Raw genomic sequence first — 6,849 nt, 5'->3', positions numbered from 1 at the left:
TCTCAGTGTCTTGATTTCAAACTCAATAGGGAATAAGGGATTTTTTCCATACACAAGTTCATATGGTGAGAATCCCATGGTATTCCTCCATGTACTCCTGTATGCCCACAGCACTTCTGAAATTTTGTCAGCCCAATTCCTTCGGTGACTAGCCACGGTCTTGGTAAGGATCCCCTCAATGACTTTTTTAGTGCTTTCTGCTTGGCCATTTTCTTGTCAATGATAAGGTGTTGTGATTCTATGATGGATTTTATATTTTTCAACCAACTTTTGGATCATATGGGACGTAAACTGGGGCCCTCCATCTGTGATTATCTCCTTGGGTATACCAAATCGGACAAAGATGTCTTCAAATAGAAAGTCTGAAACAACCTGCTCTGTGGCTCTGGTTAGTGCCTTTGCCTCAACCCATTTTGTGACATAGTCAGTGTAGACCAAGATGTAAGATTTCTATCTAGATGAAGGATTAATTGGTCCCACAAAATCTAGGGCCCATTTCTCAAAAGGTTCTAAGACGATTTGGGGTTGTAACGACATCTCATCTAATTGCAATGGTTGGCCCATTCTTCGGAAACTATCACATCCTTTCACAAAATTCTTGGCATCTTGAAATATTCTTGGCCAATAATACCCTATCAAAAGGACTTTGTACCCTGTCTGTTTGTCTGTGAAGTGCCCTCCACAAGGTTCTTCATGACAGGCTTTAAGGATGTTAAAGATCTCATCTTCTCTAACATAATGTCTGATCTGGAGATCTGGTCCATTGTGATAGAGATTCACATTTATCCAGGTATAGGTAGCACTTTGTTGTATAATATTTCTTTTCTCCTTGAAGGACAAATACTATGGAAACTTCCCTATAGCGAGATAATTGGCTATATCTGCATACCAAGGTGAGTAAGTAGAAATAGTAAAGAGATATTCATCAGGGAAAGAATCTTCGGTAGGAATTCAATTGTCATCAATGGTTAACCTAGAAAGGAAATCAACTACTACATTGTCTTTTCCAAGTTTATCGAAAATTGTGATATCAAATTCTTGTAACAGCAATAACCAGCATGTAATTTTACCATTGGTAATTGGCTTATTCATTAAGAAACGAATGGCAGAGTGGTCAGTGTGTACAAATACTTGATACACGGTGATATAATGTCAGAATTTATTGATGGCATGCATGACTACTAAGAATTCCTTCTCGGTCACCGTGTAGTTGAGCTCAGTCGGAGTTAGATTTTTTCTTATGTAGTAAATAGCATAAGGTTTCCTATCCTCCAGTTGGCCCAAAACAACACCTACAGCAATATCAGATGCATCTGTAGCTATGTGAAACAACAGTTCCCAATTAGGTCCTCGTAAAACTAGAGCTACTGATACACAACATTTCAACTTCAAAAAGGCCTTCTCACACTTTCCTGTCCACAAAATGTTCACATCCTTCATGAGCAAAGAAAATAATGGTGATGCAATTTTTGAAATTTTTTCTATAAATATCCTGTAATACCCTGCATGCCCCAAGAAACTATGTACCTCTTTTTGCGTCTTGGGGGTTGGAATTTTCAGAATTACCTCTATTTTTGCAGGGTCTACCTTGATCTCGTCAGAAATGTAGTGTCCTAGCACGATCCCTTCAGTCATCATCATGTGACATTTTTCAGTGCTCAAAGAAACATTAGTTTGTACACAACGTTCCATCACTTTTTCTATATTAGCTAATTCTTTTTAAAAAGCATCTCCATAAGGTGTAAAATCATCCATAAATATTTCAAGGCAATCGTTCAACAAATAAGAAAATCCCCAGTATTGCCCTCTAAAAGGTTGCTGGCGTATTGTAGAGTCCAAAGGGGAGTACTCTGTATGCGAAAGTTCCCCAAGGGCAAGTAAAGGTTGTTTTATCTTGATCCTCTGGGGCAATTTGTATTTGATTGTAGCCACTAAACCCATCTAGAAATGAAAAGAATTTTTTTTTTTAATTTTTTTTTTGGAAATAGTATCAAGGACCTGATCTATAAATGGTAAAGGAAAATGGTCCTTTTGAGTGGCCTTATTGAGTTCTATGTAATCCACACAGACTCTCCACATGCCATTATTCTTAGGAACAATTACAAGCAGAGACACCCATTGACTGTCGGATATCAGATAAATAAAATTAACACTCAAGAGTTTTTGTAATTCTTCCTTCACCACCTCCTTCAATGCAGGGTTCATGCTGCGCTACAATTGGCTAACTAGTTTGCATCCATCCTTCAAATAAATATAGTGAGTGCACAGGTTAGGGTGGATCCCTTTCATATCCGTATACTCCCATGTAAATGCCTTTTTTTATTTTTGTAACATTTGTAACAACAGTTGGTTTTTCTCAACAATTAGGTTGGGGTTAATGTTCAAAAACTTTCATGGTGCTATTTCAATTGGATTGTTGTCAGTATTCAGAGTGGTTCTCATTTGTTCAAAATCTATATCTTCTACCTCCTCTTCCTCATTCAAATTTTTAATGGAAGCGACAGAAAGCGAGTTACTAATAAAACCATTAATGATGTCATCTTCTGTCTCATCCTTGAAGTACTAGGCTTTCCCCAGAGTGAGGAGTGGTAGGGAAAGATATGATTCGGGCTCAAACTCATCCCACCAAGGTTTATATAAATCCACATTTTGTTTTGGGGGGTAAAGAATAATATTCTTTGTCGCCTGGCCATTCGAGATCACCATAGATCCAGATCTGCAACCTATAAATGCATCTGCAGTGGCTAGCCAAGGTCTCCCTAAGATCAAAGGATGTCCCCCCAAATTGGATTTGGGCTATAAGATAAGAAAGTCAGCCTAATATTTCCAGGAATCTATTGTAATTACTATGTAATCTAACACCCACTCGAGTTTAACACGAGATCTATCTACTAATTCAAGTACAGTAGGAGTATGTATAATCCCCTGTAGCACTAGGGTGGTAAAGACGTCCTTTGTCATCACATTAATGGCAGCCCCAAGATCGATCAATGTCTTAGTTATGGGCTTATCATTAATGTAAACAGTAACCGTAGGATTTCCTGGATCATTATACTTAGTTAGAAGAGGTTGAGCAGACATTAATTCGGATAATTTCCCCATCACATGTATGGTAGCAGGGTCTTTAGGCTTCCTCCCAGGTTTCTTGATGCACAAGTCTCATATTGTTTTAGCATAAATAGGTACTTCTTTAAGAGCTTGCAGCAAAGGAATTCGTACATGAAAATTTTGCAACTCCCTAAGAAAATTAGATTCAGGCTGTGAGGTCATTCCAGGCTCAGTCAATCTCTGAGGATACAGAGGATTCTGAGTTATAGCAGTCGAGTTAGTTGTTACAGGTGTATCAGCCTTTCCCGAGTTGGTTGTTACAGGAGTAACAATCCTTCGCGGGTTGGTTGTTACAGACGTAACAACTTCCTCTGTATCGGCTATTATAGGTGCAACAACCGCCTCAGAGCCTACGGTATCTCCTCTAGAAGGTTCACATTCCTCCTCTGTAATGATAGGGGAGTGACTTGGTTTAATTACCTTACCCGATCGCAATTGAATTTCATTAAGCCCTATGGGGTTAATAAGGTAGGTCTGGAAGGTAGTTGGAGCCTCTATGCCCTGAGATTCTTTATTGTTTAGGTTTCGGTTAGGTTGCACAGGTAGTTGGGGTCGCACAGGTGGTGTAGGAGCAGGAGTTTGGAAAGGAGGTAATTGTAGTTGTTGCTGCATTGGTAATCTAGGTAAAGCTGTATTCTGGGCATTTCCTCTCCAGTTCTAGTTCCAAGGGTATGGTTGAGATGGAGGATATTGGATAGAGGGAGATGGAGACCACTAGTTCTAGAGTGAAGGAAATTATGTTGAAGAAGGAGAAGGATATTGCCATGGATATTGTTGAGTATTATATGCATTATTCCATGAAATGAAAGAGGAAAAATCTTGACACGTACCTGAGGTCGTGGCTGCCATGGCCTCCTTAGTGCGATGAAATAAGAGGACTGCACCTCCTCGCTTGACTCTCTAAGTATTGCCTTCAGTCTAGGAAGCTAGGGACATTGACCTGCCGAATGTTCCAACTCACAAATATTGCACAAGCTTATGCTATTAAATTCACATTCCCTTAAAGGATGCTTCTTCCGACAATTCGAATAGAACACAGCCAGAGGTGTATCAGCTTCTGCTTGTGTCTTCTTGATCTGTGATGTTGTTATCTGGGCAAATAAAGTACTGAGGATATCGATCTTTAAATTTTCGAACAAATTCCAAATCTCTGGTCTGGTTACTCCTCCTCCTGTAGATTTTTGTATTCAGGAAAAGGCATCTCGAATTGTGCTTCTCCCCTTAGATGATCCTCTAGAGCATTTTAGACATAGCTTTACAATTTCAGCGAATGGTTCCTGCGATATATCCCCTTTCCCTAGTAGGTTCAGGTGTCAAGGCAATCGTCCATCATTCCTCTGATAAATATGGTCTTCAAGATCTCATGGTCTAAATCGTTGTGTTTAGACCTATGCAGATTATAGTGGAACCGCTCTACATAGTCTTCCAGGCTCTCATCCTCCTTCTGCATCATTTTGAATACTTCCTCCCTTAAGTCCTTGGTTCTGCAATAGTCTTGGTACTTTGATAAGAATGTCTCCTTCATATCGCTCCATGTTCGAATAGAAGTAGAGCCCAATCCCATGAACCATCTCAAGGCTGCCCCTTTTAAAGTAGCAGGAAATAATTTCAGTTTCTGAGCATCTGAGATATAGTCATAACTCCTGCATAAGACATCAAATTCAAATAAAAAGGTGTCTGGGTCTTCCACAGTCATCCCTTGGAAGGATGGTAAGGATGATAGAGGAATATTTTTCATAGGAGCTTCGCCTCTGATATCCCCAATTGGGAACTCAAAGGTGGTAATAGTAGCATATGTTTTAGCGTTGTTGTCATTGTTGTCCCCCATGGCTAATCCTTCTAACCCTTGTTGTAACAGACATTCTTCAAATTGTTCTTGTGATGGTCTCACAGGTGTGATTGATGGCTTAGGTAACCCCAGGGCTGGCTGTTTCACCACACTACCTGAATCTGGATATTGATAAACCAATAGGTGCTCTCCCATCTTAGGTGTTTGATGTCCCCCCTCAGTTTCCCCTTGTCCCTCGGTCCTAAATTTCTGGCTACTAGCTTCCCCCTGCTGCTCCTAGATTGGATTCTTAATCTTGGGAGTGTGGGTGCTAGCTTTAGAATGATATGGCCCCGAGATAGAGGAATCAGAGGTTTCTTCCCTTGTTATGGGAGTGACATATTTTTGTGGCCATGTTTTCCTTGCGTCCCTTTGAGAGCTTGATTGTTCTTTTTTTGCCTTAGAGATTAGTTCCTGGATAAATGTTTTCCTTCCCAAATCTACACTCTTCCTTTCCTTTTTACGACCTGTTTTTCCTGTGACTAATTAGAGTGGGGGTAGTTTTGGTATTTCTATAGTTCCTACAGTTGCACACATGGACCCTATGTGTATTGATTCACACTCTAAGTGTCTCAGTCTTCGATAGTGGTGAGCCCACTCAGGTATATTAGAGTGATGCACAGGTTCTTACCTCTCATCTTACCGCCCAGCAACTGAAGAGTTGAAGACACGCTAAAAAAACACCAAAATTCCACACCCTAAGTGCCCTAGTGATCACAACGGTGAGCCTGCCCAGGTATGTTAGAGTGATGTGTGGGTTCTTACCTCTCGTCTTACCGCCCAGCGATTGTGGACTAGGAACACTCTATCATCAAACAAACAACTTGGCTGACTGTATCATCAACTACCATCCCCGGCAATGGCACCAAAATGTAGTGCTATTTTAATAAATCCTAATTGACCGAGACTGCAACATTTGATTTTCGACCCGGGGTAGGTCTTGCTAAAGTTTCAATGGAGTTCACACTGTTTGTGCCAATACACTACAAACAAGAATGAAAAATAGAAAGAACAATAAAAGATGTCACTGAATCAATTTGCAAAAATCAAATCAATCATGTAGAAATTAAAACACTCCATAGAATTGAAATCACACTTCGCCATTACCATAGTAAAGGCACGCCACACAATGACTAATGACTACACTAGCTGGTCACTATCATTTTGTTTAATTAAACTAGTGTAAAAACACAATATAATAATGAACAGAAGCAGATCTAATTCAAAATTTGTACAACAACAACATAAAAATATATGAAAATAAAAGGAACAATAATGTACACTACTTCTATCGTTGCAGTCCCTTCTAAAGAGGAGGGCCCTTCCTCCCTAGCAGGGGCACAGAAATAACACAAGATTAATTAATGAATCATATGAAGAGCAGTAACAACATCACCATAATGATTTATTATTAAAAATAATTCAGAGTTACAAGAGTAGAGCAATAGTGTTTTTCTATATGTCTTCCTTGTACATAGGAAATCGAGTTTCTTTTATAATTATTACATGCCCAAAATTAGGAATAGATCATTCATGAGAATCTCACGATTCTCATGATGATAAAAAATAAAAGTAGTTACAACCTATTTCTAAATACAAATACTTAGATATATTGGTTAGGATTGAAAGCACTTGGATCTATTGCTTCTAAAATAAAAAATTCCTAACACCCAACAGTTATGTGGAATAGCACCCACAACTTGCCAGCTCCGATGCAACAGCATCCTGCGAGTGAATAACAGTATGGGATGTAACGAAAATCACTGGCGACAACACCCTTGGTGTAACAACAGTCCTATGTATCAACATGTAGTGTAATTGCAGCTTGTAACGACATTTAGTGTGTAACAACAACCTGTAACAGCATATAGGGTGTAACAGGGAACTGCTCTACCTTGCTTTGAAATTTATCA

This window comes from Pinus tabuliformis, chromosome 6 (genome assembly GCF_031772625.1).
Source record: "Pinus tabuliformis cultivar Carrire ecotype Pingquan chromosome 6, CPIR1, whole genome shotgun sequence".
Classification (NCBI taxonomy): Eukaryota; Viridiplantae; Streptophyta; class Pinopsida; order Pinales; family Pinaceae; genus Pinus; species Pinus tabuliformis.
This window is presented reverse-complemented; position numbering follows the sequence as displayed.